Raw genomic sequence first — 19,685 nt, forward strand, 5'->3', positions numbered from 1 at the left:
TGATCCAACAATTTAGAAAAAAAGTAATGTCATGCATAATATTAACTTGCATCTTGCTTCCCTATGTCATAACCCATCACGTAACGTTATGTTATTTCATGTCATGTCATGCATAACATGATGCAATGCAATGTCACACTTCAGAAAATATTACTAAGCGAGAACTGATTCTTGTTATCAGTTTGGAATATGAGTCTCTGATCCAAACATATTGTGGCTTCGGCTGATAGGAAGGGATCAAACCGAGAGCTACGTCGGGCAAACGCTTTTCGTCTCTGGCTTGGCCAGCAGATGTCCATTTGTCAGTTTTAGGTTCAAATTGGAATTTCTTTGTCACCAGCGCTTTCTCTTGTGAAAGAAATAGCAATTTTATGGCAAGCCAAATACTGGGGAAAAAAAAGGCCCTTAGAAATACATAATAAATGTATATTAGCGAGACAGAAAATTGGAAAATGGCCGCCTGCCAGCAGCCACATAAATTCTGGAGGCAATGCATTTTTCTGCCATTATGCGTTATCACAGGAATTGCAAATATTTATTAAAAGTATTTAAATGGTGAGAATGTTAAATGTTTCCTTCAGTAGTGGAAATTCGCATTGCCACATAGAAGATAGGATATTCTGATACAATGTTTATTAAAATGACTTCATTTTATTAGGCTGTCATACACAATAAATGTGCAGGTACAGTTAACAAAAGATCTATTGTGGATACGGGAGATTTGTGAGTAACACTTCAAAAAAATAATCTCTTCTGAACTCTATTCATGTAAAAAGCATACTACAAACTTTCATTAACTTCCTTAGAACCAATTATTTTCTGAGCTTATTTTCTTTCTCTGCCATCCCGCTATATTTTGTTAGTCAATTTGTTTGCTTACGTTTTAATGCTTAATGGGATTAAATGCAGCTTATCTTTAATTTATATACTAGTAAGCTGAGTGTATACTTTACGTGTAGCAGGCAACAAAATATTACAATTATTTTTGGGTTCATTTACAGGTCTAAACATGAATGGCTATAATATATTGGGACCCTAGTATCTTTTCATCCATGAATAAAACATTATTAAAAGATTGGTGGGAGCTCCATCATATTGATTGAGAAGAAAATCACATTCCAGTTTTGCCCACATCTTCTGCTAGGATTAATCACAGTGATTTCATTCATAAGGTTCTTGTTACAGTAAGATACAGACACAGTGAACGCCACTGACGTCCCGTAGCCTCACAGGCAACTTTGCTGTTTGGCTTCTCTGGGCACAGAGCCCCTTCCAGGAGGGTCTGAGCGCTGATGGGGAGAGTCCCATGGGGAGACACCAACCCCTACGTGAACGGATGCTTTGAGCAAGTGAAGGGTTGAGGTCTGTGAAAAGCAGCTGAATAATCATCTCTCAGGACAGACTTAGAAAACAGCTGGATTAGAAGGGGATATCTTGAGATAAACAAGATGATCTTCTTAGACGGTCGCAAGATTTGTGATGAGATTGTTGTTGTTGGATGCGAAACAACGCTACTTCTGTTCTCAGCGGTTTCCTGAATCAGCAAGGAAAGGAAGGAGGATAGCCACTGCCTTCACAACTGAAAGTGTCATCTAAGTAGCTTTTAAAGGTCAGGGTTTTTTTAAAAAATGAGCAGAGAAATAAGAAAGCAGTGCTGTTTTTTTTATTACGCGAGGGTTCCTCAGTTCCTTATAGTCCATTAAGTAAGAAGTGCGATTGGAGTATATGTTGTAGACGGAGGGTGAATAGATCAAAGTTATAAGACCCCAGATTTATGGAGAGCCTTATGCGAGGAAAAGCCTGACTCTGGAAGATAAAATTTCAGAAATAAAGGATTTTTCTCTCTGCTCTTGTATGGTGCAGTTTTATTCCTTTCTGACAAACACGGAGCAGGAGAGGGAGTAACTTTCATGAAAAATAACACTTTGTCTTGATCCAGACACTTTATAAGAATTTGTGAGATATCAAGTGATACATGGGATTTGACACAAAATGTGTATGTTGGAGAGAGACCTTGGCCACCTCACAGGCAGAGGCAAAACCTCTGTTGGCTTTGGTGGGGGCAGGTGTAACACCCCCCACCGCTGCAGCCGCTCAACCAGAAGTCAGAAACCAGAGCTGAGATTTGCTCTGCCCAAAGCACTTGCGTAATTCCCTCAGTGCAAAAAGTGTCGTCAGCATTTCAAGCAATGCAAAACTCTTTGCCTGGCCAACCTTATTTAATATGAAGCATGTTTTATCTTGATTTAGGTTGTTGTTGTTCTTTAATTAAAGAAATTATGGGAGGTCATTCTCATTAGTTTAGAAGAGTCTTCACAGAAGGGGTTCACACTGATTTAACCTCAGGGTAAGCTGGCACAACTTTTGCATGTAAATAGGATTTAACACTGGACACTTTGTGAATAATCCAGCTCTTCACTTGTGACATTCAAGGAATACTTGGAATACGGACTGGAATAAAATGACAACGTTGATAAGCTGGGGTCTTACCAGGAAATTCGTTAAATGATCTGCAGTGGCAGCCCGGAGCCACTGCACCAGCGGGGAAGGGGCACCACAGGGCTTTCTGCTAAGGCCAGTCCAGGCAATACTCCCCGTCCCTGCCTGCTGACAGGAAGAGATATTGTACCCAAATCCCATTGCTCACGTCTGGCCAGATGGAAGGCTAGCTAAGAGGCGCAGAAATTGGGCAGTAAGAGTGGAAAGCAAGGTGCTTCCCCACTACTAAGGGAAGTAACGCCTTGGGGCTGGAGCGCGGCACAGGTGCACGGCAGTAGAGGGGCCACCACTGCCACGGAAAAGATTTGCCGTGCAAAGAAAAAAGGAACAGAAAAAAAAAAAAGCAGCAGCATGAGAAGTGCCAACTCTGAACGACGCAGTCTTTAATTGGTACCACCAAGGGCTTTGTGCGGTCAGCACGCTTTTCGTGTTTATAATAGAATCCCCAAATTCAACTGATCTGAAGGGCATCTGACTGTTTTACATTAATCACAAGCTATACAGCCGAAGTTGAGAGCAAGTGGGCAGATACCCTGGTGTAGTAGCACTAAGGAGCTCTCATTATAATCATCCTGCCAAATCAAAAGAAAAACCCTAAGGCTCCTAATAAAGGAGACCACTGGACTAAACAAATTGAACAAGTAGCTAGACATGCATGAGCTTAAAACTACTGATGTCAATCAAATTTTTCTGAGCCACTTATTCTGCTCGGTACGCCGAAGCACATGCAGACAAAATGCGCGCACAGGCTCCACATACGAGCACCTACCCCAGCGAGGTGCATGCTGACATACGGGTGCTAGCACATACGCCTAGTGCCAGAGAAACAGGTACAGATGCAGTTGTAAAGGCACCTTCAAGAAGTTGTTATTATATCGCTATCAAAACTGATATACCAATCATCAAAATAGGCAGTGTGTATGGGGACATCAGCATGCACAAGCAGGAGGCTATCTGAGCAGGATTTTCAGTCTCGGTATGGTCAGATGTCTACTTCCCTTGGTTCCAGCTCAGAAGATACAAAAGACAGGCACTGGACCTCATAAATTTGAGTGTCTCTAGGTCAGGAAAAAGGTGCAGTACCCTGAAAACCCTGCGCACTTCTCACCTTCCTGCACCTGCTGATGGAAGTTATGGTACAAGTTATTACATTCCCTACTGGAAGGAAAAAAATTAGTAAAAATGTGCGTCATCGATCTCTCAAAAAATGCAGTTGGCATCTCCGGGGGTGGGGTGGGGGGGGTGGGGGTGAATTTTAAATTTAGAAGCAATATATTACATGTTGGTGTTTTTAAGACAAATGATAGCTAGATTCCATTAGCTATCACCCCTTCTCAAAAGCCATCAGACAGAAACCAAGATTTTGAGGTATTCCCTCAAAACTCAGAAAGAATCTGTGCACAAGAGTAAGTACTTGGTAAAGAAAAAGAAACAAAAATTATTAGGGTCAGTATTTAGAGCTGGAATCAGGGGAGACAGAAAAAAGGAAGGTTTCAGCAGGGAACAGATGGACAAGGGACGATGCACCTGAGGAATTCGGTGAAGGCGTCAAAGGAATGGTTTTATAGAAAGAAAATTCACTTTGAACCACTAGTGCATTTGTCATTGTGGGAAGTGATGGCTAAAGCACGGTCAGCTTTTTAAGTATTGGGAAATTTTACCTACCAGCGTCTTCACCGTTGTCACCCTGCGAATTGTTGTGAGGGCACCGGTTGCTGTCCCCCCGTCACCTCTGTACGGACATTGCAGTGGCTGTGGAGGAGGCAGAACTGGGGCTCCCCTTACCGGCGTCCTGGTGCCTTTTGAAACTGGAAGGTAATGTTTTGAGAGATTACTATTTTGAAATGTAATTCTTACTTTTTTAGTTCATTCCTCTTTTTCCTTCTTTTTTCCTATTGCTTCTCTCTATTTTTGTTACTCCACACTGTAATAAATCAACATATAAATGTACTGGATTATTTCCACCTGGAATGGTGGAAGACAAATAGTACAAAAGATCAGTTTGGTCATTTGCCATATTGGTTTAGATTGGTTTAGCATGGTAATACTGTTGGGTTTTTTTCATTTCTCTGTAAACAAATGTTGCAAGAACAGATCAAATGCTCCCTACCAAAGACAGTGCCTTCTGCAATGAAAATATCAAATCCGGTTTCTGAAGACCAAACTGCCCCTCCTTTACTTTTTCATAGGAAAAAAACAGAATTTTGAATTAGCTCGAAATTTGAAACTACATTTTTACCAAGCAGCAAAACCAGATGTACCCTTAGCCACGTTAAATCACAAACACATACACACACGGAGATGAGGAAAATGCACATTAAATATGAAAAAGCATTCCTTTCAGGCAGAAGATAAACAGCCTTACTACAAATTAGCTCTCGGCCCCGTCAGGTGTGAATCTCTCTTGTCAATACGTACCGAATTCCCTGAGATAGAACCACATGGTCATGAATTTTATTTCTCTCCTGCTTAATTCCTAGTACCACTCTCCCTTGTGGATTTACTCAGGGATGATTTACAGTGGGAAAGGTGACATTAAACACGTCATTGAGCATGCAAAGATGCTGCACTCAAAGCAGCATATGCTTGACTTTGTTAAAAGATGAATGCTGTCAACTCTGCAGTGCCCACCAAGATCTGGCCTCCTTTTTCTTCCCAACAAACTTGGAGGAAGATGCGGACACGAGTCTTGACACTGAGAGAAATAAAAGTTAATGTATTCATGACATGATTTCACTTGCAGCCTGATTTAGCAATGTCTTGTCTAGTTTGGATCTGCTGTTGCTTTTCCTAATTTACTCATTGCACAAAGAAAATAAATAAATAAATGTACTATAGTCTTATTTATCCTTCTTTGGACATTTCTTTACCAGGCAGATGGTCAATTAAGAGCACTAAACAATGACACTGTTTTCTCTGTAAACATTTTTTTCTAATAGCCTAACAAATGAGAATCTGTGCTGCCATACTGCTGAATACCATCTTGACTTTCTAATTACAAAGAACTGTGTCTTGATAGTAACAATTACAGCTGTAACAATGATGCTGGTACTTGAACAATATAGTTGGAGGCAAAGTGCTTATCGGAATATTCACAAATAAAGGCTTACATTTATGCCAGAGCTGGAGATGGGAGGTTAAACAGTTGGGGGTGGGGAGGTGTAGAAGAAAGGTTGAAAACATTGGTTTAGTAGCTACAGATGTGAATTTGAATCCAATTACATGAAAGGCAGAGGGGGGGAAGCACGAAAAGACGCTGTTTCCTTCTGTTTGGCTAATCAATAGGTTAAAGGGTTAGTAAAATTAACATGTTAATAACATTCATTTTGCTATTTATGTACCGGTCACAGTATTTTCAGAGAATTATGTCTTGTGAGTAATACACATACTGTTATTTCTGCTTTTTTCCTTTTTGTCTGAAGTGGTGAAATGCTCAGTATTTTTTTTTTTTCCTAGTGTGATGGAAATTGGCTTTTCAAGTCCCTAATTTACCCCACCTTTCTTAATTTCTTAAATCTGACCCTTCCAAGGTTTGGGTGGTTTTTTCCTTCTTTTTTTAAATGAAAAGTCCCCTCTGCCCCAAAGAAAAGGGGTAACATAGTCCCTGAGCTCACCACTCATCCCCACCACTGCTGTCCCAGGGGAGCATGTTGGCAAACTGCTGTACGGTGGGTGCCGTGTCGCCAGCTCCCTCCTGGAGGGAACGGGATCCTTGGAGAAGGCCCAGCTCCTTCCTCCTGCCCCCTCATCGATCGTCCTTCGTCCCTCTCTGCACCCCCGGTGCCACAGGCCCCCCACCCCTTGGCACTGCCCTACCCCTGCAGGCAGGTTGGCTTTCGCCTCCTCCGCTCCCTCCCTCGCTCCCGTTCCCACAGCGCTCCACCCGCTCTCTGAGCCGTAATTTAGCCCACACTTATTAATCAGCGCACATAATTTGTCTCTAACGCTGTCAATTTAAGATGGCAACCTGACTTTTTTTTGGAGGGGGCAGGGTCAACAATTTAATGAATCTCGTCTGCATTTTAATTCAGACCTAATAATCTGCCTCTGGCAGTTTTCTTAGACAAGTGCAACGTTTTCCAGGATTTTCTTTCATCAAATCCAACACAATGGGATATTTACCTTCCTGCTTTGGATATGTTCAGCATAGGGTAAGTCACATGCAGACCTACCTTAATCAAACTGGGACACGGACTAAATCTACTGATTTAGCCTTTGAAGAGTTTTCCTGGGGACGTGCACAACACAAGGAAAGAGAAACTTGGGGCTGCACAGTGCCTTTTCCGCACAGATTGGTGCACAGTTGTATGCACAAAACTACAGAATTCTGTGACTCACTGCCCCTCATGAAATAACCTTTCTTCACTGGAGATGCTGGAGCATCCAAGGCACGGCTCCAAAGAGCCTGCTTTATTTATTCCTGCACTTTTCTTTTTGTCCTTTCTACAGTAAAGTCCAGCAGGAGGGAAAAAAGTTACTGGAAGGAGAGAGAGGTGCAGAAAATTCAGTCCTCCTAATGAAACAGCGTGGATGAGTTTGTCTAATTGCCATGGCAGGAGGCTCGAGCCCGATCGAGGAGCTCGATGGACTTCCCTGGGTCAAAATAAATAAAATTCCCCAAACGAGAGCCTCTCGATCACCATGTCAGATGTAAACAGAATAGACTTGGTTATTAGGAGCGATGTGACTTTGCCCGGGCGAGTGCAGCGCTGACAGTAGCTCCTTTCTGGGTTTCAGTCAGCCGCTGTCACTTGCCTTGACAACACGGGAAGTTAATGTATTCACGGCATTACTGCACACGCATCTGCAATTCGCAGCATATTGTATTGTTTACCCCTGCTCTTTTGTAGTAGTGCGTGCAGTAATGTGCCTTTTAGCAGTGTAAAATTCCTCAACTTAAAATTTTACCCTCATCTTGTTTGCCCGTAATAGAAAAACGACCCTTCCACAGCCCTGCCACCACCACCGCTACTGCACTCTGCAGCATCACAAACAGAAATATGTCACGTTGCGCATTTTGATCAGAAGTGTCTTCAATATATTTTTATGCATATCCTTCATCTTTCTCTGCCACATGTTATTTTTTCCCCTTTAACAGCTGCTTAGCATATTTTATGCCTTCTGGACAGTTTCTAAGAGTACTGGAAGGGGCATTCCTGCAATGTACCTGAGTACTGACAGTAACAGCAGAGGGGTTTTATGTTCTAAATTACCTTCTAGTCTGCCAGCACAACAGGGTGCTTCCAGGACATCTACTCTTTCTACAGCAGCTCCAACCCAGTGACTCTTTGAGGTTTTGGCGAGCAGGTGAATTACCTGTCATTTAACCGATTTACCACTCATATTCATTATTGTTCTCTATTGCAAAACTCTGCCAGATTCAGGTGTCTGTCCTTACCACATATTACAAAGCAGCCCCATCTGCCATACCACTGATACCACTAAGTGTACACCATTTTCAAACCTAAGCTCCAAGTCTGGTAATGAAATGAGACAGAAGACCAAATTTCCATATCCCGAGGTACTCCACGTAAAGCATATTGTTTCCCGACAGATAAATATGTTTCTCTAGGAACTTAAAAAAAAAAAAAAGAGATAAAAGATTGTTCTTAGTCCAGGCATCTCTCAAAGAGAGGGGTAAGGTCATTAGAAAGATGCAATGGGAAATTCAGTGAAATACTCTCATCTGAGTTCCAGGTCTACATTCAATAAGCTAGTATTAATGCTGGTATAGTATCAGACTGATATAATCCAAGCAGAGACACCTGTAGTGGGCCCTTGTTTTAAAAATAAAAAAAAAGACCACTTTTCTTGCAACTTTTTTTTTAAGAGTTGGGTAATTTCTATGCTAAAACACAAAGTACAGTAAAAATATGACTGCCTGGTTCAACTGCTGCACGTGTATGTCTCAGCACAAACCATTTTAATTCCAATTACATAGCTTTCTGAATGAGCTTATCAATTCAGAGCAAGCGTTACTAACCTTCATTGTGGGTACTCTGGCGCAGCCTCCATTCATTTGGCTTCCAGCTTTGTTCCAGACACTGTTTCTCAAAATTAGAGTCCAGGTTGGTGAATGTAACACGCTACTCCACCAGCTGAAGCTCCACCTGAAGCTCCATGTCATGGGCTTCATCCCACATGGCTTGAGCTGTGTAAAAGGGAGGCATCCATTCCATGCCCACCATTAACAGAGTGGGCTGGGCAAACCCAGAGGGAGACTCATCCTGTCCAAAAAAGCCTAAGATAGGCGAGAGAGATTTTGCCTTTGGTAGTCTCCCTTTGGCAATGTCAAAGCGATTAAAGAAGCAGCTTAGTTTTCAGATGGCTAAAGTGGCACGAGATGAGCCTCACCCTTAGGTTCATGTTGACGGTCAGCAGTGTTTGGCATCAGCACAGCCCCTAATGAATACTGGAGCCCAACAAGTCCATAACGTGCTACTTAGTTTAAATTTCTCCGACTGGCCGCAAATGTCCAGTTCTAGCTATAAGCTTGAAAGTGAGACAAACTGTACAACAGATACTTCAAATGAAGAAAACCGCGAACTGCTCAGGTAGTACTGTGGGGAAGGGAGTTGCAATTCAGAGTGCTTTCCAGATGAAACAGACAATTAAGCCCTTATTGAAAAGAGATTTTTTTCCCCCCCTTCTTTTTTTTTCTTTAAAGCAAGGGGAAAATAATACTGGGAATTTAGAAAACATGAATTTTTAAAACCTAATAAGCTACACTAACAATCTACACAATTCCCTTCCCTTAAAATATTCATTTGGAAATACAAGATTTGTGAGGAGGGCAGGCTGGGTAAACAGGTCTGAATACTGTTTGTGCAGGGGTCTCAGCAGTACCCCCCGAGGCCAGTGCTGTCCTCAGCCATCCTTGGCCTAGCCCTATCAGGCTTCACCTTGTCTCTACACGTTGGAAAATAACAGGCAATGAATTGCATAGTGCAGTTATGAGGCAGGGGCTGTAAACTACCATTTTATATCTGTGCGGACTGTTGGGCAGAGAGAGAGAAGGAGCTGCGCAAGCCGTCTGGAGGACTGGAGTGACCTGGAATTGGGAAGTGCCAAGCCTGAAGAACTTTTCATGGCCCTGCCAAACCCCAAGTGCTTCTCTAGAAGCGTTCCTGGGAGGAATGAATCTCCCGGAGACCAACTTGCATCTGACAAAACATTTAGATTTTGAGAAAGAGGCATGTTCCTTGGATCTGTTTTTCTAGGCACCTCCAGCCACACCTTCTGCATTGCTCACCATTGGACCACGATGTCTGCTTTACCATTAGTACAAAGAGACGCTTAGAAACCCCTGGGAAAAAAGGGCATTCACACATTTTAATGAAACCTCCAAGAGAAGCAAAGAAAAGCAACTGTTCAATAGCTAGGTAGTTTTCCTTTCCTTCCCCTTCACGCCTCACTCTTGCCCCAATATATGCAAACTGAACAAACACTTTTCTACTAGCCTGCTTCATGCTTTTGTCTTGTCTTTTTTTTCTTTATTGCATTTTTTTGCAATCTTTTTGACCTAGCCCAATTTTCTTCTCCCTCTGCCTCCCTTCTCTTATATTTTAGTTCCGTGTGAAACATTTCAGACTTCTCCCTTTCGCTCTCACATACAATGACATTAAAATTAAATCCTTTTGTGTAACTCTATTTCATTATAGGTCTTCAAGCCACTCCTGAAATCACAGGCCAGTCTTTGTGAAGTCTTAGTTCACCCGAAGGCAAACTTCAGCACATGTTTTGCTTCAGATAAGACTCCTTCTTATCCCACCAGTAAATAGTTGAGCACGAAAGATTGCCACATGAAGCTATAGACGACCCACAAAATGACCATACAAAAGAAAGGTGCATGCTCCTTCCCTGTAACACAAAATGCATACAATACATATGCTACCATGAGAAATTTAGGCCTGGCTTCCTAACTAACAGGTAGGCAATGACACAAGTAGCTTGTGGTAAATGGGGCCTCAGAGAAATGTTTTAATGGGAGGGACCACTCCATTAAAGCACAGATAGAGCTTGGAGAGGCAGGAGTCAAACAGACCTGGGAAAGCCACCGGAAGCGAGGAGACAAGGAAGCGATGAAACACAAGTCTCTTGGAAAAGGTACCTAATTCCCTGGTCCCCCACTGCTATCTATGCATTTTTGGCCATCCTGAAGATGTCAAATGCTCCCCTGGACCTAAAAAGGACCTGTCTGATTGCGGAGAATCAGGCCTGAAGGAACCTGGTGAAGAAATCAGTGATAAACTGCCTCCCTGCACCAGAAATCCTGCTTTACATTTACCAAGGATGAAAAATGCTCAGACCTTCCTAAAAACATCATTGGCTCCCAAGTACCAACTAAGTGATGCCTTCCACTTTCAAAGGAGAGGGAGGTGGCAGTTTAACAGCTAGGTACTCTACCACGTACTCTTCATACCTCGGCAAAGTTGTCGTAACTCACTGTATGCAGTAGAAAGGATGAAGCTTTAGCTCGTATTGAGTAGACCTTCTAACCAGTTAGCAGAAGTGAAAACAAGCATTTCTCATTAGTCTTCCAAACCATCTCTAAGGCCCATTTATTTTCAGCACCAAGTCAATGCTGTGATCTTTAAGTCCTCAGCAAGCTGGGAAGTGGTGACAGAAGTTTTAGTTGGTATGTACATGACTAACAGATTCAAGGATATTCCTTTGGGACAACAAAGATAACAGTGCCCAGGGAAAAACCGTCAAGAGAAAGAGGGAAGGCTTGAATGAGCTTCAAGAAAAAAAACCTCTACACTGAACTCACCAGTCACCAAGTATTCATAGAGTACCATGTAAGAATTATGTTTCTTCTTTTTTTCTGAAAAAGAAAAACCTTTTCTTTGGATGACTGAAGGTGACATCATCATCATTGGTCTTACCACTATTAATAATAAGCACAGGTAAACACACAGAATGGGAGGAAGCTGTCAGGGGAGAAGACAAAGATGAGGCCATTGACTCATATAGTAAAATGGAGTAAACAGGAGAAGAAAAGTAGACGAGAACCATGGTACTGGGATGCTCCCTACCTTCCTGTTTACAGTGCCCAGGTATCAGATGATGAAAGCATGAGCAGTAAGATATGTACCAAAGATGAGGACAATAGCTGTGATTAGTAATAGGATGTAGGACATCCTCAGTATGTTGAAAAGTTGAAAGCCAGATGGAAAATACATTGAGTGCATTGGCAGAGCTGTCAGTTGTTAAAAAAAAGAGAGACACACATAAAGCAAAGTTCTGTTTTGGAGACAAAGAGCAAAATTACACAACACGCTTAAGGAGATCTACTGCTTTCCCTTAACCCTACTGATGCATCTTCATCCTCATCAGCATCTCCTGGCCCTTGGTCCTGCTTCCTCCCTTGTGCCAGCCCGGGCACGTCCTTAACCATATGGGGAGCCAACACAACTCATTAACCCAGCAGAAATGTAACACGGAAAAGAATACGGGTCTGTATATTCTGCTGGACTGGTGAGTTGTATGAGCTTGCTGCATGGCTGGACAAGCAGCACAGTGGGTACACAGCGCTGGAGGGAAGGGGGAGGCAGTGAGCCTAACTTTGCCCTGAGCTGTACCAGTGATCCCCCTTTGCCTGGGATTACAGACCATGCCAGGACAAGGAACAGAAGAAGAGATTTGGAGGAAGTCAGCAGTGCAAAGCTCAGTGGAGGACTACAAGGGGTAACGATACTGATTCAGGAATAATCAGCAGAGGAGCACGCTACAGCCCTCAGTGCAGAAAGGACCACTGACATACAGTCCCCGGGGTGACCAAGGAACTGAATTTAGGGAGCTGCTAACAAAAAGCCTGCAGTAGCGGTGTGAATGTCTAGGTGAAACACTTGTCTGCGGCATGGCCTGGAGGCAGAGCAGGAGGGAAACCCATCAAGGAGCAAGCAGCTGAGAAGGAGGCTTCTTAGAAAAGGGATGGGCAAATGCATACCCCAGTGCTGAGTGTGAAAGGCCAGTTCTGATTCAAGCTCTGTTCGACGAAGCAGGGAGGGAGGAAGATTTCAAAGACACATGTTTTTCAACAAAAAGTCCTGACTACTGCCCTGAAAATAACAATTTTGAGGTGTGGGCTAAGTCCCACTTGATACTGAAGCACTAGAAGAAAGAGCGACCAAATGTAGAGGTGTCTTTCCTACACTGTGAATTTGTCAGGGATGCCTTGACTTCTTTCGCCTCGTGTACTGCAATGCAGCGAAAGCCGGGAGCTTTGTAAAATGACAATGTTGCAGAAGCTCTAGGTGCAAATGCAGCATGCGCAAAAGCCCTTTCATTCAAACTGTGCTACTTAACGAAGTGGTTTGTGAAACTATTTTCGAGCCTTCAGCAATTTTCCCTGCTTGAAGAGATCATTTTAGCATCTTCTTCATGGATTGTTCACAGACTTTAAGCCTTAGAGTTCACCCCGTGGTGTCACCTGAAAGGGCACTGCAGGCAGTGGATCACAAGTACAGCAGAACTGGAAAGTTCATTTCACGTATTGTTTCAGCCCCAGTACTTAATTATGGGAGGAGGTGATTTTGCATCAGAATGAGACGTACTAGGTACAAACCACAGATTACTTTTCAGAGGAGTTAATCTTCCTATCCATTATCTAGAGTAATTCAAAAAGCACAAAAAATGGAACTGTTCTTGAAGAAAGAATTCATGTTCAGGTAATTACAAATAACAGACACATCTGGTTATCTTAATTGTTTGGGAATGTCTCAATTATCTAAGAATGTTTTCATAAGGACTCAGAGACAGTAAAACTTTCTCACGGCAGATTGCATTCACTGATGAGAGGAAATTCGGTCGATCTAACACACTGAAGCGTGCTTAGACCCAGAGAGCACTTTCAGTCCCATTGCCAATGGGCTTTATTTGCCTCTAAAGAATGACAGACTATGAAGTGAGAAATGGGAAAGTCCCACGTAGGCAGCAGCAGACCCTTTCCCTGCTAGCTGCAGTTTTTCCAGCGCTACTGTGAAAATGAAGGTTTTTTTGTGTACCAATGGTTCAGCCAGAAAAATGACAGAAGTGATTTTTTAGACATCTGCCCCAAAGAGAGGCAAGTCAAGTAAAGACCCTTGTCCTGCCGGAGGGCAGTGCAGGCATTTGGCGGCTGGTGAGTGGCACCCCTTCCCTCTCAAAAATTTGAAGTGTCTCTTGCCCGAGGGGGGTTCATTGCAGAGGAGCTCAGAAGTTTCTGCAAAGCTGAATTCATCTGCACAGGGCGGTGGCTGCTCACTGGGGACCCAGGGCCAAACCCCAGAGAAGGGGACCATTCAAGCACCTAAGGCAGACCCTTGCCCCAATGGTGTGTGTAGCCTCCTCATGTAGACTACAAAAATCGGCAATTAGCCACCGGGAATTACCTCCCCCAGCTCTTAAGCCTTCCAACTATGTGCGTGCAGAGGGGTGGCAGGGAAGGGAGAGAGGGGAGTTCTGTCCTCATGCCAGGGTGCCTGTACCCCCCAGATGGAGGGTCGGGGGGTTTCTTACACATGTCTGTCCCGTAATTCATCCAGCTTTTCTACCAGGCTCACAGCCACCTGGCTCTGATCTGTTCTGATAAGGGCTGAAGAACCTCTCAGCTCCCAGCTTGCTTCTGCTTGTAGCCTAACTAGCACCTTTGTGTGGAAGACATGATTGGGGTGAAATCCTGTAACTGTAGCGAATGTACCCCTGTGGCTAATCAAACCAGCAAGGAGGGGTGTTGCCGGGGCTCTACACAAATCCCAATCAATATTATTTATCTGGCTGAATGTGCAAGCTGGCCGCGTCCCCTCCACCTAATGCCCACTCCCATCCCCTCCACCCTGTGGGTAGCAGCAGGAGGGAACCTGATGTATGCTGGTAATTATCTGCTGCTGAAAAGAAGTGCTATTTCTCTTATTTTTGTAATGCAGATCAATGCACATGTCACCACTGAAAAGCTATGTCATTTAGGATGGAGCATTAACTGCTAGGAATGGATTTTGAAGCTCCCCACTTGTGGGTGGAATATTTTCTGGAGGAGTTGAGCCTTTCGAATGCTGAATTTCATTTATCCCACTGCCTCTTTAAGAGTAGTCGGTGGAGGAGAGGGTGTTTGAGAAAGTGACAGTTTGTCATCTCCTTCCCCAGCGAGCTGGAGACCAAGCGGTAGCAGGGAAAGAAGCAAACTGGCACAGGCAGGTTAGCAGGGTACACAGCAGGCTTTGCTGGAGCAAGGCATCAGCCGTGCAGTGGGCTGCAAGAAAGCAAACTCCTGAAGACAGAGGGCAATTCATGGGGGAGAGAAGGAAGGGTGTGCTTGTGAGCGGAAACACGGTAAGGCACCAAGGGAAAGAAAAGAAGGAAGGCTTGAAAAAGGGCAAAAGCTGGATGCTTCACTAAGAGGGGTGCAAATCTGGAAATCAACACACAGACACATACCCCACCCACCCAAAATTGCTACCTAGGAGCCATGCTAGCATGCATTATCCAAAAAGGAGTCGTCTGATTTGCAGTGAGAGGGAAGAGTTTTCCAAGTTTCTTTCTATTCTGCACAGGAATGAAACAGAAACTTCTCCAGATACTTGCTAAGAAAGAGAGAGCAACCTCTCCTAGTGGCCAACAAGCCCAGGTAAAGAGGAACACAAAACGGTCACAACTGGGGTTCACTATGCATACCAAGAAAAACCTCAAAATCTGTAAAAAGGGAAGCTGTCAGTTTACAGTCATGTAAATTACTCTTCCAACTGGGAATTTTTATTAGCTCTCCCTTACACCTCTAGGATAACCTGGTCACCGTCAAACCACAAAGCCATACAGTCCCCCTAATGTAAAGATTTTAGCAAAGCAATTACACTACTGCTGCTACAGTACTGCTATTCTGCACCCAAAATAATTAATTGTTGCTTTGACAAACGTGCACCTACCCACACATGCTGCACACTTCACCCAGACATGCAGATGTACGCAGCCCGCATTTAGGATGTTGACAAGTGGCTAAACCCGAGACACACTAAGCGTTAATAAAATGTGATCCATACCTCTACGTACTTGCTATTTGCCATTGTTAAAACAGGCATTTGCCTTACTTTACAGCTATGATTTTTAGAGCATATGTTCACTATGTACGGCTCCTCTTTGAAAGTTCTGTTACTCTTTGGAATTGCTCAAAAATTTCAATATTCTTTTGAGTACTTGATATTTACAGTTTGATATTTAAAGCGTGCAATTTGTTATCTAAATTGCATAGCGCACATTCAGTTTCCCGACTGAATGACCTAACTTTTATGAGCCTTTCCAGCTTCCACAGGAAAAGGTTTTGTTTAGACACGAAACACCTTTCCGTGATTAGACAAATATCAGCTACCTCTGAAAACTGTTGCAAGAAGGGTTATGAACAAAGAGAGATAGAAATTGTATTTAGAACTCCACAGACATGCAAATAGTTATTCCTTCATTCACCTACACCCCATACGTAGTGCCCAGACTGTTTTTCTTTTTTACTGATGTTGATTTTTTTTTGTACTTAGTCAGAAGAGAAGACACATGGCTAGTTTGAAAGCTGATCAGATCCCCTGTTCATTTGAAAAGCTTATTTCTAAATAGTACTTGCAAATATGTGATGAGCATAAATTTGGAAACTGCTGAAAAACTAGTTCTATGTGTCATAACACAGGGTGTTGGGTTTTTGATGTGGTACTGAAGTATGACGAAAAGCCAAAGTCCTACCAAAAATCCGCTCAGTGATGACCGACCAAAGGAGGATTGGAGAAGTGGCATTATTTCTGGACACGTTCCACGTCCCTTTTCAGCCGAGCAGACAAGTACATATGACCTCTTTGCAATGATTCAGGGTTTCAAAACTGTCTCCTTAAGCCTCTCGATCACCACTTGTCCCTCCCCATTGACAAGCTGAGCACTTACAAGTTTTGAAGCCTCCTTGGCTTACTTTTAAATTTTCCTTTCCACATCTTATGCCAGCAGTTACCCAGAGGGAGAAAAAAACTCACCATATCCATCCTTCAAAAAGTCTAACTTTCACTCTGCTAGTTCTAATCCATTATCTAGGCCCACTAATGTGTACTACATCATCAGAGGAGCAATGCTCTGATGATGTAGTACAGCCCGTGTACATGTACATCATCAGAGTTATATCCTTCTGATCTGCCTGTGGGTTTAATAAGCATTCCAGATGGCTTGCTATGCCTGAAGCAAGAATGGATAATCACACAGCTCTACCCTCAAAACAATAATAAAATAAGGACACAGTAGCATAGGGGCTCATGCCTGCCAAAAACATTCAATAGACTGTATAATACAATAGTCCAATGTGATTGGTGAGGCACATTTATACCCTAGCTATTTACAGGTGAAAGGGACCTGGTTTTAAATAAAACAGAGGTTACAAATATGTAGTGTTATTGTTATTATATATTGTGGTGCAGCTGTAGTGCCTGAGCCAGGCGGAGCGCTGGGCTGCGGCTGGGCCACCGGCGGGCCCACAGCTGTACCCTCATATCTCACGTATGCAAAGACACGGCTTCGGATTGGCAGGAGGAGGACGGCCTGATCTGAATAATGGCACAGCGGCATTTCTCCAGAGCCGTACAGTACATGCATATCTAATCTGTTATCTATTGGATTTGCAGGGTATCCATCAGCCCAGCTTCCAGCCATCAAGTACAGTAGCAATAAGTGTCACGAAGCCTTTCCTACCCAAGTAAAATTATTCCTCAGTGGCGTTGCTCGTAACGAATAACCTGAGCGGTGCGCGCCCGGCTGCTGATGTGGCCAGCGCTGCGACAGCCAGTGCTGTGATGGCATAGTTGCTCCAAAAAATGGCGTTTTCCAATCAGAGATTATTACCCCTGTCCTTCCATGTTGCTGTGCTGTGACCAGGCAAGGCACGGAGTGCTATCCATTAGGTCCCAGTGATTTGCAGAACAAGTATCTTTGTGCTATTTAAAGACCTAGAATTTGAAAGTGTGGGTGGGTGGGTGGGTGCTGCGGTGGGGTGAGGGGGGCTGAGAAGAAAAAAAGCATGCATGGAGAAAAAAGAAAGAAGTTAAGAGATGGAGGCTCTGTTCTCCTATTCCTTTGAATGAGAAGGAAGAAGCAAAGAAGCACTTTGATTCAGTCCCCAGGAGTGCCCTCTCCAGCAATTGGATACGTGGGACAAGATAGGGGCACAGTGGCATGCACCCCCTCCCCAAGAGGGGAGCAAACCCTCTGAGCTGCTGGGAGATGAGTTCAGGGGTACCCTGAAATCAAGGGAAATGTTGACATGAACTTTAGGAGGGATAGGGTTTCCATCTAAGGTTGCAGAGAAAGACCAGATACCCAGATAGGCACAAGTATATCTGTCTCCGTAGGAGGAAAAGGTAAATCATCCCAACTCTCAGCAGATTTAACTCGGAGAAGAGTAGCTCGTTGACGTCAACCATTTAGTGCGCTGATGGATATTTTTTTCCCTGGCCAAACAAGTGGGTTCGACTTTAGTTTTAACATTAAACACTATTAAATGAAATGAATACAGCATGTTTCCATCGTATGTGTTGCTGAAGCTGCTGTGACAGCTAAGAAGCTGCTAGGCATGATGTGTCAAGAAAATGTACCAGAAGAAAAGTACATGGAGCTACTGTCAAAAATACAAGCAGGATTGCAAACGGCATATTGGCTTCATATGCTGTTGAAATTATTTTTTAATTGCATCTGTATACCCAGACAGATCTTTAAGGGTTAACTGCACACAAGGTAATGAATTCAATAATGATGAGTTAAAAAAGGTCTAATTAGCAACTAACCACTTTATTATAAAAGGAAATGGTAATGAATTTAATAGCTCAAAATCATTAACAATATTTAGTTTGCTGGTACTTGTTCTCTATTATCCTCATTAATATGAACATTTAATATGTTTTAAAATGGATTTGTAATACTTTCTGTACCATGAGGTTACACTGACAAAAAGAGTGTAATTATTCTGTTAATTGTAATCTCTGTCTGTTTGTGCTCCAAATAGTAGCATATTTAGGTGTTAATAAAAAAAATAAAAGTAATTAAGAGAGGGAAGTTTAAAAATGTAATTAAACAAAAACTCTTAAATTACAGCCTGAACCACTCAGAGGAAGAAGTTTTGGAAGTGAGATCCCTGAAAAACAAGTTCGTCATACTGAGACCTTTTCTTTTTCCTCATTAAAAAAAAAAAAGAAAGAAGAAAGAAAAAGGAAATAGAAGCATTATTATTCTTTATCGACAACGAATATTGAAGCAGTCATTTCCTGAGTTGGAAACAAGGCTCGAGACTATATCTGCTGGGACATCTGCTTGCGAGCAGAGTGTGTGGCAAGTGAAGGTGCTCTCTGACACTGCTCCAGGAGTCACAATCCCTGCGTGAGATCCTGTGGGAGCCCAGTGATCTGGTTACCCATACGACACCCAAGAAACATAATTTCTTCTCACAGAATATCGTGTCAATCCCCACTGATCATCTAACCTTCTCCAGATCTCCTGTCCCTCTTCTTCACATTGTAAACATCTCCCTCCATTGCCCCAAACCTGCTCTTGCTGCTGGCAACACCTCCAGTGCCGTGGAGGCACTGAATCTGCTGCTGGCTCTCTCACCCAGGAAGCTCCAGCCCCCTTTCCCCCCAAGATCCTTCCCAACAAAAATAAAAATGAAAAGCCAGAACCCAGTCTGCTCTGTTATACCACCCTTATGCCTGTCACACCCATAGCGGCCACTGTGCTGTGGAGTGTGGTGGTCCCAGAGGCACGGACCAATGCAAGGTGCTCCTTCTACAGCAAGCAGTGGAGGCAGGCAAGCGCTCGGTGCCAACACCACAGACCTGCCACGGCACGAAAGGACAAGGCAGCATTTGCCTTATGTGGCGCAGCCCTTTCACTCAGCCATAAAGAAGAAACTCCTGCGCCTGTGTTCATTTGCTAGACCTGTCTCTGGTGAGCTATATTCCTGTTTATGAAGCCTGCATTAGCCAAAGCAAATCCTGACAAATTTTCTTTTGTGCTATATTGGATGTCGGTTTCTCCTTAATCCACATGGAATTATGGCACCGCCATTACCCTTTTCTTTATCCACCTCTTCCCTACCGCATCAGTTTTTAGTGGCTGATTATTACCAGTCAGGACCCTCTTCAAAATCCTTCCCATAAAAATGAAATCAGCGCTCAACCTTCCTTAATACCAGAAAC

At 43.3% G+C, this 19,685-nt stretch overlaps 1 protein-coding gene across 3 annotated transcripts in view; it reads right to left on the minus strand.

Annotated features, from left to right (window-relative positions):
- The window catches only part of LOC148053066 (uncharacterized), a 53,202-nt gene that overhangs the window by 21,314 nt on the left and 12,203 nt on the right, over positions 1 to 19,685 (minus strand). For all 3 annotated transcript variants that reach the window (XM_087776105.1, XM_087776107.1, XM_087776104.1), the window contains exon 6: positions 4,165 to 4,307. The gene's annotated coding sequence lies outside the window, so the exon portion shown is untranslated. The remainder of the gene's footprint in view (positions 1 to 4,164; positions 4,308 to 19,685) is intronic.

The sequence above is a fragment of the Nipponia nippon genome, unplaced genomic scaffold (assembly GCF_047370975.1).
Source record: "Nipponia nippon isolate SJK-2023a ecotype South Korea unplaced genomic scaffold, ASM4737097v1 scaffold_4, whole genome shotgun sequence".
Classification (NCBI taxonomy): domain Eukaryota; kingdom Metazoa; phylum Chordata; class Aves; order Pelecaniformes; family Threskiornithidae; genus Nipponia; species Nipponia nippon.